Source organism: Camelina sativa, chromosome 9, assembly GCF_030686135.1.
Source record: "Camelina sativa cultivar CO46 ecotype springtype chromosome 9, ASM3068613v1".
NCBI lineage: Eukaryota > Viridiplantae > Streptophyta > Magnoliopsida > Brassicales > Brassicaceae > Camelina > Camelina sativa.
In genome coordinates this window covers 25,983,063-26,002,250 of record NC_141888.1, presented here as the reverse complement: position 1 = coordinate 26,002,250, position 19,188 = coordinate 25,983,063, and the positions used below count along the sequence as shown (strand labels likewise).

Below are 19,188 nucleotides of genomic sequence, written 5' to 3'. Positions count from 1 at the left end.
TTCTCTAATCATTTGTCATTTTTCAATAAATTGGTTTTTAAACTACACAAAAGACACGTTGGTCATAAATAGTAATATTTTATCAATATTTTCTCTACTACGATAAAACTTTTTCACGTTCAAAATGTTTAGCGAGAGAGACATATTTTAAATGAAATAAACGAAAATTTGAATTAAAAATACTTTAATTACATATTACGTCTGACACAAACAGATATTAATTCAATAATTATAATTTTACTCATAATAATTTTATTTAAATTAATTTATTCCATAATTTTACTCATAATAATTTTATTTAAATTTATTTTTTCGCACATAGTGCGGGTTGTTACCTAGTAAAGTAGTATTGTACATTTAACTTGTTCTTTCACAGTATTAATATAATCTAAATAGATGAAATTAAAGAAGAAAAGTAATAACACGCTATAGTTATCTGTTTTTTTTAAATGTTTTCACTACATATATTAGTCATTTTCTGTAATTAAGCAAAAATACCATTGGCTGGATCAATAAGTATGATCAAGTCGAGATCATTCCCTATATATTAATAGAGAAGCATTTTGTTGAAAATGCTGATTTGTCGTCTCCAGAGCGATTTGAAGATTTAATTGCAATTAAGCATCCCCTATATAATAATAGAGAAACACTCTCTTGAAAAAGCTGATGTGTCGCCGCCAGAGAGCTCGAGACACATTTAGTAAAAAAACCCTTAAATTTTATACTTAATTAAATTAACATGCCACTATATTTTTTAAAAAACGTGACGGTGTTTCCTTTCCACACGTCTATTTTGCTGTGGAGTATCAACACAAGAAGTTTGATGTATAATCAATTTCTCTCAAAAATAAGTAGAGAGGCACATAAACTCGGTACCATTGTCGCTACGGACCATACGAACATCTTTACCAAACTGTTTCTTCGTGTACACACAAAAATTCTGCAAAATTTTCCGAACTTCGGACTTTTCAAGTAAGAGGTATGTCCACACTGCTCTAGAAAAATCATCCACAATTGTCAAAAAATAGACCGCTCCACAAGAAGGAGGAATACGATAAGGACCCCAAACATCAGCATGTATTAGTGAAAAACAATCCATTGCTTTATTGCTACTATCATAAAATATTACTCTTGTCTGCTTAGCCTTAAAACACACATCACAAGGAGTGGAGCTAGCTGAGTTTTTAGAATCAGAAAACATAGGTCAACTAGAAATAACTATAGAAGACGGATGTACTCTATATGATTATTTATTAAAAATGGAACTATTGATAACCAAATAGGAATATATGTTTTAATTGTACATTAATCAATGTGCTACTAAAAAGGAATGAGACAATAACCCTTATCATTATAAATAAACTTAGTACCCAAAAAAATCATAATATATTTAAAATGAGTGATTATTAGATTATGAAAAATTGTTATAGTTACTCGATTAACCATAAATATAAAATTTGATTTTCAAAGCACAAATAATATATATATATATATATATATATATATATATATTTCCATAAATTGTAACATTTTATAAATATTTTCTTTACCACATTTACATAATTCAATGGTGAAATGTATTATTACACGAATACGTTAATTTTGAAATTTCATTATTTTTTTCATAATGATTTTTTTGGTAATAATCCGTTATTTATAAAAAATATTAACAAACCGACTAACTCAAAATATTTAAATAGCCTAATCACAAATATTAAATCAATAAATTAGATTATCTTCAGAAAATTTAGTTTAGAATCTGATTGTTACTAACATATAATAAAATTAATTAATTAAACTACCCAGTAATTAAGTATATGCTGTTATGGTTACATAAGAAACATGCAAAAGATTACAAAATAAAACATAAAGATATGAATTTGATTTTTAAACCACACAAAAAACATATTGTAATAAATGGTAACATCTTATTAATATTTTATCTTCCACATTTAAAGATTTCACGGGTAAAACATATTGTTTACATGAAAAAACGAAGCTTTGAATAAATAAGTAAAAAAATTTAGTTATATATTATGTTTGACAAAAATAAATATTGGTTCTTGAATAATAATTTTACTTATAATAATTTTCTTTAAATCAATTTATCCCGCGCATAGTGCGGGTTCTTACATAGTCTCAAGATAAACATATTTACAAAAAAAAATCTTTTGATTTATTAAATGTGCCAGTAAAATATATAAGGAAATCTTTATTTCATTATTATTTACAAAAATGTGTCATTAGAATATATATATAAGGTAACGTTTCTTTATATTAGTTTTTAAAATGAAAGAGTTTATCAACTATTAGAAAAAGAAAATATAGTTAATAATTTAATTATCCTTTTCATAACATATTTAATTATTTAAAGTAAATTACTGTAACACCCGCGAACCAAATTGTGCGTTTTGGACGAAGGTGTCGATCGACACCAAGGGGGTGTCGGTCGACACCATTGTTTTTCTGGTTCGACCAGTTCGATTTTATTATCGATTTGGACCGGTTTGGTTTAGAGAAAACCACTAAACCGAGATATTTAAGTGTTTTGTCGACCAGAAGGGTTTTGGGAAGTTCTCTTGTCGCCGTTTAACGCTTTTGAGAGAAAAAGAGGAAAAAGTGTATTCTTGAGCTTTTTGGTGCGATTCTTGACTGTTCTTGAGAGATTGGAAGCTAGGAAGGATCTAGAAGCATGCTAGGAAGGTTGGATTTGTTGCTATTGGTCTAAATCTTCCTGCAAAGAGGTGAGTGCATGACCATGGCTTATCTAAGCTAACATCTCTAGTTTTTCTGTGATTTGGTGCTTATGTGGTTGTTTCTTTGAGTTCTCTATGGTATTTTGTCGCTGCTTTGGCTGGGTTTGGCTTCTGAGAATGCATGGAGCGGATTGGAGAAGATTGGAGGCGAGATTCGGAGTTTTTGATCGAAGAAAATCGCTGCTCGGCATCGGTGTCGGTCGACACCAACGCGATGACGGCTCGAGACTTTGGCGAGTGTCGATCGACACCATGTGGAGGTGTCGGTCGACACAAACTAGGGTTTTCGGGAGTGTCGGGCATGATGTCGGTCGACACCAGATTGTCAGTGTCGATCGACACCATCTGATGTCGGTCGACACCCTTCTTTTAGCTGCGACGGATGTTGCATGCTTTGTATATTGCCTGGTTTGTTTTATTGATTGTCGATTGTTGCATGTTGAGATCTTATTGCTTGTGTGTATAGCCCATTAGATGGGAGGATTGCCTCACTGAGTGTTTATCAAATACTCATGCATCTCAATTTGTGTTTGTGGTGCAGATAAAGGCAAAGTGTGATCGTGGAATCAAGGCAATGAAGAGGAGAATGTTCTAGGGACTCGATTGGATGTTGTCTGGCATTGCTAGGTTGCTAGAGTTGAGTCATTAGAAACATTGCTAGGTTGCTGGTTCCATGTTTTTCTGATGATTGGTTATTTGGATATTGGCTATGTCTTGAATATTGGTTATTTATATTTATTGGATATTGGTATTGTTATTCTGCTGTTGATTGTGATTGTGGTTAGGCGGCTAGTGGATATGGGACCACTAGTTGTAGTATAATTATTATATTAATATATATTTATTATTATTATTATTTTTTTCAAAGGTCGGTCATTTCATTTTGGTATCAGAGCCCTTACGGTTCTAGGTTTGGGTTCACTAGGTTTCTGTTGTGATGTTTGGGATTGCATGTCTTGATTGATTATGTGAGTTAGTCAATTGTGTGTGACATGGAGTCCTAGAACATCCTCTTCGAGCCGACTGTGTGATTCCACGGTGAGTTTATGTTTCTGTGTTAAAATAGAAATTGATTGCTTAGTCTTCTGTTCATCGTAGTGCAGATGGCTAGAGATGGTGCTGTTGCTGGTCTTGGTCATGGACGCGGACGTGGTCGTGGATGCGGACGTGGTCGTGGTAAGGGCAGAGTCCCATAGGTTAGTGAGACTGAGGAGCAGAGTGTGATAGCTGAGGGTGTTGGCGAGTCGCAGGGTGTTCCGGGGGATTCAGTGAGTGTGGCCGGAGGGGGCGGTGTTGATACTCCAGTGGCCGGTGATGCTAGGGTCCCGGGTGTGGGAGTGCCAGCGGGTGGAGTCCCTGGTGTTGACTTTGCGGCTATGCTAGCACAGGTGTTGAAGCGGTTACCACCAGTGGTACCGGCTCAGGCTCAGGTAGTGCCACCTGTGGTGGCGGAGGAGCGGCAGCCAGTGGCTGCAGATGCAGGAGTTCATGGACGGTATTTGTCTATGCTCAAGGAGATGAGGGGTCTTTTCACTGAGAAGTTTTCGGGTGGTACAGACCTTACTGTTACGGATGCATGGAGGACGAGTGTGGAACGTAACTTCCATACTCTGAGATGTCCTGAGTTTTGGGTGGACATAGGGGTCTACCATTTGAGTGGTGATGATGAGTTGTGGTGGAGATCAGTGGCTGCTAGGAGAGTGCAGCGGGAGATGACTTGGGCTGACTTCGTCTTGGAGTTCAACCGCAAGTATTTTCCTAGAGAGGCATTGGACCGGTTGGAGGTGCAGTTCCTTCAGTTATCTCAGGGGATGCGGTCAAGACGGGAGCTGGATTTGGAGTTCAGTCGACTTCTATGTTATGGGGGTCGGGCTATGGAGTCTGAGGAGGCTCAGATCAGAAGGTTTTTGAGGGCTCTACGTGATGATTTGAGAGTTCACTGTAGAGGGTGGAGTTATGCTACGCGTGCAGAGCTGGTTGAGACTGCAGCAGAGATTTAGGAGGATATACGAACACAGTCAGTGGCGATAGGTCTAGCAGTTCAGCCTAGTAAGGCTCAGTAGCAAGGTGGTTTGAGCTGGGGCGGTAGGCCTGCACAGAGAACTAAGAGGAGGTGGGAGGCTACACAGAAGCCGAGTGGTGCAAGTTGCTTCAGTTGTGGGAGCAAGGATCACAAGGTTGCAAGTTGTCCTAAGAGGAGTGCTCCGACGGCAGGGCCTCCGGTATGCTATTATTGTAGGGAGACAGGGCACATCAGGCCCTTTTGTCCCAAGTTGCAGCCGGCAGCAGTGGCAGCATTGTAGCAGGTGCAGCCTGGAGGTCAGCAGGTTGCACGGATTGAGCAGGCGCCACGGGTTTACACGACAGCAGAGACTGGTGGAACCAGTGCCGGGGCGATCACAGGTATAATTTCTGGTACTTAAACTTTGTGAATTTTAGTAGGTTTAGATTTTATGTTTTTCTGTGATAAAGTGTTAGGTTCTCAACTCATGAGGTTTGTGTAGGGACCTTGTTGGTGGGCGGGTTTAAGTCCCATATTATGTTTGATTCTGGAGCTTCTCATAGCTTCATTACTTTGGAGTGTGCAGAGAGTGCGGGAATCAGAGGGGATCCCGGAGAGCGTACAGGAATTGTCAGAGTTGCGGGAGGCAAGTTCCTGAGGGTTATTGGACGAGCTAGAGGAGTTGATATTCAGATCGCAGGAGAGTCGTGGCCAGCGGATTTGCTTATCAGTCCAGTGAAGTTGTATGATGTTATTCTCGGGATGGGATTGGTTGCATCGGCATATGGTGCATTTGGATTGCCATCGGGGTAGAGTGGAGTTTGAGCGTCCAGGAGGGAAGTTGGTTTTTCAGGGTATCAGACCGACTTCAGGGAGTCTCGTGATCTCAGCCATTCAGGCTGGGAAGATGATCGAGAAGGGCCGTGAGGCTTATCTGGTTATTATATCTATGCCAGAGTCAGTGGGGAAGTCTACGGTTAGCGGTATTCTGGTAGTGGAGGAGTTTGAGGATCTGTTCCAGTCATTGCAGGGATTACCACCATCTCGGTCGGATCCTTTTACTCTTGAACTGGAATCGGGGACGATGCCGTTATCCAAGGCTCTTTACAGAATGGCTACAGCAGAGATGGCAGAGCTGAAGAAGCAGCTAAAGGATCTGTTAAGTAAGGGATTCATCCGCCCTAGTGTATCACCGTGGTGAGCGCTGGTGTTGTTTGTCAAGAAGAAGGATGGGAGTTTCAGGTTGTGCATTCATTATCGGGGTTTAAACTTGTTACTGTGAAGAACAAGTACCCTCTTCCCAGGATTGATGAGTTGTTGGATCAGTTGAGGGGTGCTACTTGGTTCTCTAAGGTAGATCTGGCGTCGGGTTATTATCAGATACCGATAGATGAGGCAGATGTGAGGAAGACTGCTTTCAGGACGAGATATGGGCATTATGAGTTTGTGGTGATGCCTTTCGGGTTGACTAACGCGCCAGCAGCGTTTATGAGATTGATGAACAGTGTGTTTCAGGAGTTTCTTGATGTGTCTGTCATCATTTTCATCGACGATATCCTGGTATATTCTAAGAGTCCTGAGGAGCATACAGTGCATTTGAGGGCAGTTCTGGAGAAGCTGCGAGAGCAGAAGTTGTTTGCGAAGTTGAGCAAGTGTAGTTTCTGGCAGCGTGAGATGAGTTTTCTGGGTTATATTGTCTCTGCAGAGGGGGTTTCTGTAGATCCGGAGAAGATTCAAGCTATCAGGGATTGGCCTAGACCGCATAATGCCACAGAGATCAGGAGTTTCCTTGGTCTGGCAGGTTACTACAAGAGGTTTGTGCAGGGTTTTGCAAGTAGAGCACGCCCTATGACTAAGTTGACAGTGAAGGATGTTCCTTTTATTTGGTCACAGGAGTGTGAGGAGAGCATTGAATGCCTTAAGGAGATGTTGACTACTACGTCAGTGTTGGCTTTGCCTGAGCAGAGAGAAGCCTATGTGGTTTATACTGATGCATCTGGAGTTGGTTTGGGGTGTGTGCTGATGCAGCATGGGAAGGTGATTGCCTATGCTTCGCGGCAGTTGCGGAAGCATGAGGGAAACTATCCTACTCATGATTTGGAGATGGCTGCTGTAGTTTTTGCCCTAAAGATTTGGAGATCATATCTTTATGGTGCAAAGGTACAGGTGTTTACAGATCATAATAGCCTGAAGTATATATTCACTCAGCCTGAACTGAATTTGAGACAGAGGCGGTGGATGGAGCTTGTGGCGGATTATGATTTGGAGATAGCCTATCACCCTGGTAAGGCTAACACGGTTGCAGATGCTCTGTGTTGGAAGAGGGTAGCTTCGGCTCAGGAGTAGGAGATGAAGTCTCTGGTAAGAGAGATCAGTGCTTTGAGCTTGTGTGCTGTTTCACAGGAACCGTTGGGTTTGGAAGCAGTAGATAGAGCAGATCTTCTAAGTAGGTCACGGTTGGCTTAGGAGAAGGATTTAGGGCTGGTGAATGCCTCAAAGGATGTGGATTCAGAGTATCAGGTCTCAGATAATGGTACTATCTTGGTGCACGGTCGGGTTTGTGTGCCCAAGGATGAGGAGTTGAGACAGGAGATCCTGAGAGAGGCTCATGCGAGCAGGTTTTCTATTCATCCAGGAGCGACTAAGATGTACCGTGATCTCAAGAGGTACTATCACTGGGTCAAGATGAAGAAGGATGTAGCTAGTTGGGTCTCGAGGTGCGATGTGTGTCAGCTAGTGAAGGCTGAGCATCAGGTTCTTGGCGGTTTGCTGAAGAGTTTACCCATTCCTGAGTGGAAGTGGGATATAATTACTATGGATTTCGTGGTGGGTTTGCCAGTGTCCAGGACGTTTGATGCTATCTGGGTCATTGTGGACCGGTTGACCAAGTCAGCACATTTTCTGGCCATTAAGAAGACTGATGGAGCAGCAGTGTTGGCTAAGAAGTCTGTAAGGGAGATAGTCAGGTTGCATGAGGTGCCAGCAAGTATTGTGTCTGATAGGGATTCCAAGTTCACTTCAGTGTTCTGGAAGGCATTTCAGGCAGAGATGGGCACTAAGGTGCATATGAGTATAGCTTATCATCCCCAGACAGATGGACAATCTGAGAGGACGATCCAAACGCTGGAGGATTTGCTGAGGATGTGTGTGTTGGATTGGGGTGGTCATTGGGCAGATCACCTGAACCTGGTAGAGTTTGCTTACAACAACAGTTATCAGGCGAGTATTAAGATGGCTCCTTATGAGGCTTTGTATGGGAGACCATATCATACACCGTTATGTTGGACTCAGGTGGGGGAGAGGAGCATGTTCGAGGCAGATTTTGTTCAGGATACGTCAGAGAAGATTCGGGTTCTCAAGCTGAACATAAAGGAGGCTCAAGATAGGCAGAGGAGTTATGATGATAGGAGGAGGAGAGATCTTGAGTTTTAGGTAAGAGACAGAGTGTACCTCAAGATGACCATGTTGCAGGGTCCGAACAGGTCATTGGCTGAGACTAAGTTGAGTATGAGGTATATGGGTCCGTTCAGTGTGATTGAGCGAGTTGCACCAGTGGCATATAGACTGGAGTTACCTGAGGTTATGCGTGCGTTCCATGTGTCTACGTTGCGGAAGTGTCTCCGTGAGGGAGAGCGGGTGTTGGCTAAGATTCCTGAGGATCTTCAGCCTAACATGACATTGGAGGCGAGACCAGTGAGGGTTCTTGGGAGGAGGATCAAGGAACTTCGAAAGAAGAAGATTCCTTTGATGAGAGTCTTGTGGGACTGTAATGGTGTTGAGGAGCAGACTTGGGAGCCTGAGGCAAAGATGAAGGCAAGGTTTAAGAAGTGGTATGAGAAGCAAGCCGCGACTTGAACTTGTCTAGCCTGGTCCCATCTGTAATCCGTGGCTGGAGCGGGAATAGAGTATTCCAGCCCATCTCTCTTGTTTACTCAGTCGCTTGGGGTGATTGGTTGTGCGAATCAGTAACAAGATGAGGTGGTGTTCGGGGTACAAAGTTTTCGTGAGGCAGGGTTTTGGGAAAAGTTTCCTAAAATAGAAGTTTCCAAAAGTGGAAAGTTTCCAAAAATGGAAAGTGCTAAATATGGAAAGTTTTACGGGAGTTGGAATTTGTCCATTTTAGCGGTGAAGAGCCTTGGAGGGGCTTGTGTGGCCTTAGTGGCGGACTTTCGAGTCAGTGTGCCTGTGTGTGGCGGTCTTTTTAGACATTGTGTGGCCTTTGTGGCGGGCTGTTTAGCCGTGTGTGGCCTTTGTGGCAGGCTGTTTAGCCATTGTGTGGCGGGCTGTTTAGCCAATTGTGTGGCCTTTGTGGCGGGCTGTTTAGCCAGAGTGCCTGTTTAGGCGGTGCTTCGGGACTTATGGTCTTTGTGACGGTCCTTTGGGACGAGTGGCCTTCGTGGCGGTCCTGTTTAGGACATTTGTTTGGCCTTGGTGGCGGTCCTGTTTAGGACATTTGTTTGGCCTTGGTGGCGGTCCTGTTTAGGACATTTGTTTGGCCTTGGTGGCGGTCCTCTTTAGGACATTTGTTTGTCCTTTGTGGCGGCCCTTGTGGCATGTATATGATCCTTGTGTGGTCATGAGGTATTCCAGTGAGGGGATATGTGGTTGGTAGGACATTGAGATGTTTTACGTGAACAACGGGAAGGAAACCTGGATAGGAATAGGACTCAGACGTGTTCAGAATTGTTTGCTCGCGACTCTTGAAGGACTTAGGTTCTCCTAGTACTGTCATATTCTGAGACTTTGTGGCTTGGGAATATGGTTGGTATATTGACTTCGGATGACGATCCGGGGGCGCGCTGTAGGGTGGCAACCCGAGAGACGAGTTAGATTTTTCCTTCTATATTATGGCATGCGGGTTTAGGCCCGATGAGGAGCCAATATTATGGCATGCAGACTTAGGTCTAATGAGGAGCCAACAAAAACTCAATGTTTAGGCCTATGGGTAAAGGAAAGTCCAAAAGTCAAGAGCAAATGACGCCTGGAGCGTGAGTCTATCGCCTAGAGGTGACCTTCTATAGATCGGTCGGAGGAGTGCGGGCCATGGAGACGGTTGCACGGGAGTCCTTGGCTGATGGTTGTTCGAGATTCGAGGACGAATCTAGATTGGTGGGGGAGAATTGTAACACCCGCGAACCGAATTGTGCGTTTTGGGCGAGGGTGTCGGTCGACACCATTGTTTTTCTGGTTCGACCAGTTCGATTTTATTATCGATTTGGACCGGTTTGGTTTAGGGAAAACCACTAAACCAAGATATTTAAGTGTTTTGTCGATCAGAAGGGTTTTGGGAAGTTCTCTTGTCGCCATTTAACGCTTTCGAGAGAAAAAGAGGAAAAGTGTGTTCTTGAGCTTTTTGGTGATTTTTGGTGAGATCCTTGGCTGTTCTTGAGAGATTGGAAGCTAGGAAGGATCTAGAAGCTTGCTAGGAAGGTTGCATTCGTTGCTATTGGTCTGAATCTTCCTGCAAAGAGGTGAGTGCATGACCATGGCTTATCTAAGCTAAGATCTCTAGTTTTTCTGTGATTTGGTGCTTATGTGGTTGTTTCTTTGAGTTCTATATGGTATTTCGTCGCTTCTTTGGCTGGGTTTGGCTTCTGGGAATACGTGGAGCGGATTGGATAAGATTGGAAGCAAGATTCAGAGTTTTTGATCGAAGGAAATCGCTGCTCGGCATCGGTGTCGGTCGACACCAGTTGGGGTGTCCGTCGACACCAACGCGAGGATGGCTCGAGACTTTGGCGAGTGTCGATCGACACCATGTGGAGGTGTCGATCAACACAAACTAGGGTTTTCAGGAGTGTTCGGCATGGTGTCGGTCGACACCAGATTGTCAGTGTCGATCGACACCATCTGGTGTCGGTCGACACCCTTTTTCAGCTACGACGGATGTTGCATGCTTTGTATATTGCCTGGTTTGTTTTATTGATTGTTGATTGTGGCATGTAGAGATCTTATTGCTTGTGTGTATAGCCCAATTATTTGTCTCACTGAGTGTTTATCAAATACTCATGCATCTTAATTTGTGTTTGTAGTGCAGGTAAAGGCAAAGTGTGATCGTGGAATCAAGGTAATGAAGAGGAGGATGTTCTAGGGACTCGATTGGATGTTGTCTGGCATTTCTAGGTTGCTAGAGTTGAGTCATTAGAAACATTGTTAAGTTGTTGGTTCCATTTTTTTCTGATGATTGGTTATTTGGATATTGGTTTTTTTTTTTTTTGTCAACCATTGGACCACAACAGGCCGGCCCATTAGCCTAATCCTACATTCGTAGGGAGCGGGACTCGATCCCTGGTGTGATGGTGCCTTGTGCATTAAGGACTTACCTTTGGCCACTGCACTAAGGTCACTTCACTTTGGATATTGGTTATGTCTTGAATATTGATTATTTATATATATTGGATATTGGTATTGTTATTCTGCTGTTGATTGTGATTGTGGTTAGGCAGCTAGTGGATATGGGACCACTAGTTGTAATTTAATTATTATATTAATATATATTTATTATTTATTTTTTTTAAAAAAAAGGTCGGTCCTTTCAATTACATTTAATAAACTATTAAAAAACTTATTCATCTATTTAACTTTTTTGAAATACAAAACTTATTCTCCGATTTTAAAATTTTTGATGACTATTCAAGTACTCTTTCTGTTTCACAATAAATGTCATTTTGACATATTTCACACAAATTAAAAAAACATTAAAATATACATATACACTACAAGAAAACATGCCTTTTGCGACTCCTATAATAGTCGCTAAGTAGTCACAAATTAGGGTTTTGCGACTACTTAGCGACCATTTTTGGGAGTCGTTAAAAAATGGTCGCAAAATAAAACGGTCGCAACATCGTCTCTAATTTGCGACTGATTTCCGACTAGAAAGTATAGTCGTATATAAGCGACTGTTAAGTGACCATAGCTGGAGTTACACATTTCCGACTGAAATGCAACCAAGTTTACTTACGGACTGTTTTGTGACCATATTTATAGTCCTATAGCGGGACGATTTTGGGACTAATTCCAAGAGTCTGAATTTGAAATTTTTGTTTGTTATTTTGTTTGGTCACAAACTGGTCACATGTTTGTTATTTGATTTGGTCACAAACTGGTCACATGTTTGATATTGGTTAATTTCCAATTTAAAACGCTATTAATTAAAAAGAAAATAATGATTAAAAATACTAATCATAACATCATCCTAATCATACCATAATATCATCCTAAAAGAGTTTAAACACAAAAGATCATCCTAAATGAGAGGAAATACAACTCTAGTAGATCTCCAACTCATACTATTTAACAGCCAACGCCATTCCATCAGCAGAACACCTTAGAGCTTTTTGGCTTTGTGTGAACTCTCTATTTCTTCATAGAGTCATATAACGCATATGTAGAGACCAATAACAATGGCCACACCTCAGTGAACTCAAGCTTGTCTTCCTTCTTGACAGTTGTCAAACACAAGCAAGAAGCAGTATTTTGTTGAACAACCTGAAATCAAAAAACCGAAATAACATAAGCAGACAGACATATGGTCCCAGAATCACCAGCTGAGGTTTTTCTCTACAAAGTTCACCATCAAACAACAACGTAAATAAAAAAAGAAACAAATACAAAACACAATCTATTAGAAGGATCTGAGGAAGAGGAACCAAGAACTTCACAAGTGATGAAGAAAACTGAGTTATATACATGTGATGTCTCCGTTTCAGTTACTCTAATCACTGGCTTCTAACACACACATAAATCAGATTCAAAATCAATCTGAGAAAAGCCATACTAAATCTCATCTTAGATCTTAATCAATAACCTAAACGAGACAGAAAAAAACTAGCAGAAGATTCAAGTCATTAACCTAACTGAATATCACAAAAACAAAAGCTAGAACGAAACAAATCTGACCTGAAGAGAAGGGGAGAATCCAAATTAGAAAGACTTTTGGTTATAAACCCAGAAAGTGAACCAGCATCTGTCCCTGGGAAAAACAAACGGAAACCACAATCAATCACAGAATGATACTGAGTGTGTTTGATTCCGATGAACATGTAAGTTTCGGTGGTGGTATTGTGATTTCGCTTCCTCCGATTGCTACGAATCATCCGATTTTGCCTTGGGTTTGGTCTTTGGTTGCGTCTATACTGATGGGGAAATTGGCTGATAAAATCGATGCGGAGAAGAAGACAAGCTAATGAAAAATCGTGGACATAGAGAGAAGCTATTGAGGAAGAAGAGAAGAGGAAGAGCTTCTCTCACACACAAAAAAAAAAAAAAAGAGAAAAGAGGAGCGTAAGACAGCGAATGGAAGTCAGAAAGAAGGAAAGAAGGTAGTCCATTGATTTTAAGACAATCAACGGTGTGTATTTAATGAGGGGTGATCCTTAACTCTATGGATTAACCAATCAGAAACCAGCTTTTCTATTTACATTTTAAAATTTGTAATACTTGAAATATATATTTTTAAATTACTAGATTAATTTTCTAATACTTGATGAATCTTTTTTTATTTTTGATATATTTTATGATATTGGTGTTATATAATTTACAATTCAAAATTTAGTATTTATGGTTAAGAGTTAGTAGTTTCAAACCCTATATCCTAAATCACAACCCTTATACCCTATACCCAAACATAAAGACTCTATTGCTTTCATTCTTTTTTTCTATTTTGTAGTATAGAGAAATGTAATAGTAAGATTTAGTAAAACAATGTTTACTTCACTTAGTTTTGAATTTTTCTTCATTGCAACACATTTCTCATATAAAAGAACATGTAACACTTAAGAGAAATTCTGAACTTATGGATGTTTAGTTTATAGTCATGGAAATTTAATACTTTGAGAAAGTTATTATTGATAAGGTGAGCAAAACAAAGCATAAACTTCAACCTAAACATGTAAATGAATCTCACATGTGAAATTTCAAAGTAAAAAATATAGTGAGTGGCTAAACAGTCTTAAAAGTGTAGCTAAATCAGGTGTTAGTCGCAAAGTCTTCAATTATCAGTCACAATATCGTTGCAAAACAGGTTTCAAATTGGTAGCAAAAGAGTGACAAATTGAGATAGTCGTAATATAGTGGCAAATCAGTCGTAATATGTGACCATTTTAAGACTACCATATATACGTCACAAAATAAAAATCTTCAATTCTACACATTATAAACAAAACTGTTGATATAAATCACTATAGAGAACTCATATTAGTAGTATAAAGTACATGTAATAGTAAGATTTAGTAAAACAATGTTTACTTCACTTAGTTTTGAATTTTTCTTCATTGCAACACATTCTCATATAAAGAACATGTAACACTTAAGATAAATTTTGAACTTATGGATGTTTAGTTTATAGTCATGGAAATTTAATACTTTGAGAAAGTTATTATTGATAAGGTGAGCAAAACAAAGCATAAACTTCAACCTAAACATGTAAATGAATCTCACATGTGAAATTTCAAAGTAAAAAATATAGTGAGTGGCTAAACAGTCTTAAAAGTGTAGCTAAATCAGGTGTTAGTCGCAAAGTCTTCAATTATCAGTCACAATATCGTTGCAAAACAGGTTTCAAATTGGTAGCAAAAGAGTGACAAATTGAGATAGTCGTAATATAGTGGCAAATCAGTCGTAATATGTGACCATTTTAAGACTACCATATATACGTCACAAAATAAAAATCTTCAATTCTACACATTATGAACAAAACTGTTGATATAAATCACTATAGAGAACTCATATTAGTAGTATAAAGTACATGTAATAGTAAGATTTAGTAAAACAATGTTTACTTCACTTAGTTTTGAATTTTTCTTCATTGCAACACATTCTCATATAAAAGAACATGTAACACTTAAGATAATTTTTGAACTTATGGATGTTTAGTTTATAGTCATGGAAATTTAATACTTTGAGAAAGTTATTATTGATAAGGTGAGCAAAACAAAGCATAAACTTCAACCTAAACATGTAAATGAATCTCACATGTGAAATTTCAAAGTAAAACATATAGTGAGTGGCTAAACAGTCTTAAAAGTGTAGCTAAATCAGGTGTTATTCGCAAAGACTTCAATTATCAGTCACAATATCGTTGCAAAACAGGTTTCTAATTGGTAGCAAAAGAGTGACAAATTGAGATAGTCGTAATATAGTGGCAAATCAGTCGTAATATGTGACCATTTTAAGACTACCATATATACGTCACAAAATAAAAATCTTCAATTCTACACATTATGAACAAAACTGTTGATATAAATCACTATAGAGAACTCATATTAGTAGTATAAAGTACATGTAATAGTAAGATTTAGTAAAACAATGTTTACTTCACTTAGTTTTGAATTTTTCTTCATTGCAACACATTCTCATATAAAAGAACATGTAACACTTAAGATAATTTTTGAACTTATGGATGTTTAGTTTATAGTCATGGAAATTTAATACTTTGAGAAAGTTATTATTGATAAGGTGAGCAAAACAAAGCATAAACTTCAACCTAAACATATAAATGAATCTCACATGTGAAATTTCAAAGTAAAACATATAGTGAGTGGCTAAACAGTCTTAAAAGTGTAGCTAAATCAGGTGTTAGCCGCAAAGACTTCAATTATCAGTCACAATATCGTTGCAAAACAGGTTTCTAATTGGTAGCAAAAGAGTGACAAATTGAGATAGTCGTAATATAGTGGCAAATCAGTCGTAATATGTGACCATTTTAAGACTACCATATATACGTCACAAAATAAAAATCTTCAATTCTACAGATTATGAACAAAACTGTTGATATAAATCACTATAGAGAACTCATATTAGTAGTATAAAGTACATGTAATAGTAAGATTTAGTAAAACAATGTTTACTTCACTTAGTTTTGAATTTTTCTTCATTGCAACACATTCTCATATAAAAGAACATGTAACACTTAAGATAATTTTTGAACTTATGGATGTTTAGTTTATAGTCATGGAAATTTGATACTTTGAGAAAGTTATTCTTGATAAGATAAGCAAAACAAAACATAAACTTCAACCTAAACATGTAAATAAATCTCAAATGTGAAATTTCAAAATAAAAAATATAGAGAGTGGCTAAACAGTCTTAAAAGTGTAGCTAAATCAGGTGTTAGTAGCAAAGTCTTCAAATATCAGTCACAATATCGTTGCAATTTGTGACGTCTTTGTTACTATATAGGGGTACAAAATGTGGACGCAAATAAGTCCTCAATATGCGACGTTTGTGCGACTCTCCTTACCGACTATATAGTTCGTCACAGAGTAGCCGCAAAATTGTGACCATTATGAGACGAATTTATTTTTGACGCAAATTAGTCTTAATGTAGTCGCTAATTTAAGACCATTTTGTGACATTTATGTTTCGTCGTTAATAAGCGACGTTTTTCTCTCCAAATTTTTGGTAGTCGTTGATTCGTCACAAATTAGTCTCAAAAGCGTCGCTTATTTTGCGACTGAATAAGTAGTCACAAAATGTAGTCCCAAAATGCATGTTTTCTTGTAGTGATATGCCCTTATATAATAAATGATTAATAGGTTAATTTAGTCATAGATTAAGGGTAAAATTAGAAAATCTAATGAAAATATGCATTGAAAATATAAATAGTGCATTAGAAATGTAAAATGACACTCTTTGTGAAACAAAAATAAAATTTTAAAATGACACTTTTTATGAAACAAAGGAAGTATATATTAAAAATTAATTATTACAACAATCTTAAAATAAATAACATTGTCACAATAATTAACATTATTTTCCACATTTCACAGGTGAAATATATTTTTACACAAAATAATTAAATGTAAATTTGAATAAAATAAAAAGAATTATGTGTAAAATTATTATTATAACACCTTAAATTTCCAAATAATAATTTTACTTGTAATAATTTTATTTAAGTCGATTTATCCCGCACATAGTGCATGTTGTTACTTAGTGATTTAATTATAGATACTGATAAGATTTTGATTTTATAACTAAAATCTAAAAAAAATATTAATGTAATTGTAATATATATATATATATAATGTATTAATCATTAGCAATATTCTCTTACATGACTTTTTCATAGTAATATTAACTAAATGTTTTTAATGTCTTCAATGTAAAAGATAAGATAAGAAATGCTACTTCTAATAATTCAAATCCCTTCATATAATTCAGTAGTTCTAGATTGTTGACAAAGATAAAAATAGTTCTATATATATATTTATTCGGAATTTTCGACTTACCGACAGCTAGTTTATATCGAAACTGTCTAAAAACTTGGAAGACAAGAGATACGGTGTATAAATCCAACTCATCGTCTCTTATCAGCATCTGCATAAAACCATGACAAGTAAACATCGTCTCTAACTGCGCAAATATTTCTCCTTCAAAGTGGTAGGAGACACCAAGGCGACAAAGAGCATCAATGAATTTGATGTTCTCTATCGGCTCTTCTTTTGAAGCCATTAACAATTCTCTTACGGTTTCCTTTAGTGAACTCAGCTTCTCTTCGTTTCTCTCCCTATCCTATATATATTATATACATCATCAATGGCACAAGAGAAGACATTTAATAATTTAGAGTATATTCATTATATCTTATGAACACATTTTCATATTATTTAATCGAATGTGACTTCAAATATTGGATACGTACCGGGTCCAAAACAGAAAAAGTGACCAAGGGATCTTCCCATATATTCACCGGAAAATCGGCTAATGGCCGATCAGTTTCTTCAGTATTTATCAGCTGCTCTTGCATGCTTAACTCTTTTTTTTTTTTTTCTAATTTCAAAGTGTACTTATAATTTACTCTTCAAGGTTTCTTATAAATACATATAGCGGGAGTGACAGATCATTGGATTAGCCTCTCAATTTTTTTAGGTCTCTTTTTTTCAGCGACCTGACCTTTATCTTTATTTTGTTTCTTTAATGGTGTATTATTTTGGACGTGTAATAATTAGTTATTGATTGAGACGCTTAAGCTTATAATGAATTAAGTTGAATTGAAAATTTGAAACGGGCACCACTAAATGTCTAAAGCAACGAGAAACTGTGATATCGTGGATTCGCTAATATCTCCATTGGAAATTTTATAATAGACGAGTGCCATAGTGGCGGATCTAAAAAAACTATTTATATGGGGCACATATACTTTATTATTAGTAATATTAAATTTACATAATAGAAATATTAAACAACTTTAACAAAATATATATATATAAAACAAATATGTCACCAGATAAAAAAAAATTAAGTCACCTTTAGTATATTTATTTTATTTGGTTTCTAAATATATTAAAGTGCATATTATTATTTATACATATTTAAAATGAAAATTATATCCAAATATATGAAAGACAAAATTAAAGAATAGTATCGAACACTTTACCCAATATGGTATTTTCCTTAGATTAATCACTCTATGACAATGTAGATCCACCGCCCCTCAACAGATTGTCTTCGGTTACTAGAAGAGGAAAATCAATTATCCCTTTATGTATTGTATGCTCAATTCAATTATTCACCAAACCAATCCATTAAATTAGGCTATAATGGGGGCGACAAATTAAAAATTTCTTTCATATTGGCCGGCCATGATAATGGATATATAGGATCCGTGCTAGAGTAAAGATTAAATTCTTTTTATTTATATTATAATTTTAGAATAACATATAATTTATATGATTGTTTTTAAAAGTTTTTTAGATAAAACATTATGCAATAAAATCATATGCTAAATATAATGGTTTGAAAAAAATACTTATTTTGTAAGTTTTATATTGTTAATTTTGTAATTTTATTTATGAGAAATGATTATGTTTGTTATTTGTTTTTATTTTACTTTTTGAACATGTTTGGTGAAAGTTTTTTTTAATATGACTCATGTTTAGGTAAGACTTTATTTTTAACTGCAGAATAAGATCTCGGAAATCACGATTAAATGTAATAAATTTCCAATATTTTATTCATTTTTACGTCTAACAGTATATTTTTATACCTAACAGTATATATTTTGTAATAATATATGGAATACTAAAGATTTTATTTTGGAAATTGTATAAATTATTGGAATATTCTCTTTAAGAGGATTCTTTGAGATATTCTTAAATGTATTCATATAGCCCACGAATTGACCAATTATTCTATAATATTTTTTTGTAATCAACTTATATTTAATCTATAATCTATTTTGTAATCAACTTATAAAAATTATATAGTTTACAAAAAAAATTGTATACTTCTATTTTATTTTATTATATAGAAGATAACTAGCAGCATTATTTTAATTACTTAGTAGTATTTTAAAGAGTCATTTTGGGAAACATTTTATGGTGTTCTAGATAAGATCACAGCAGTGATGAGACTGCTGACGGCTGACCATTTTTTTTTTCTTTTGAACAAAAGGCTGTTAACCATCTTTATTTTATAATATTTTTA

At 36.8% G+C, this 19,188-nt stretch overlaps 1 long non-coding RNA gene and 1 pseudogene across 2 annotated transcripts in view; both read right to left on the bottom strand.

Annotated features, from left to right (window-relative positions):
• The window catches only part of LOC104711413 (alpha-humulene/(-)-(E)-beta-caryophyllene synthase-like), a 40,574-nt pseudogene extending 23,010 nt beyond the window's left edge, over positions 1-17,564 (bottom strand). The window contains exons 1-2 of the transcript XR_015565684.1: positions 17,405-17,564; positions 16,992-17,274 (exon numbers count right to left, since the gene is read on the bottom strand). The product of XR_015565684.1 is annotated as an alpha-humulene/(-)-(E)-beta-caryophyllene synthase-like (transcript). The remainder of the gene's footprint in view (positions 1-16,991; positions 17,275-17,404) is intronic.
• LOC147938770 (uncharacterized) lies at positions 11,909-14,567 on the bottom strand. The gene is made up of 2 exons (XR_015565685.1): positions 12,661-14,567; positions 11,909-12,249 (listed from the first exon to the last, which is right to left on the bottom strand). It is a non-coding gene; the product is annotated as an uncharacterized LOC147938770 (long non-coding RNA).
• Positions 17,565-19,188: the final 1,624 nt, after the last annotated feature.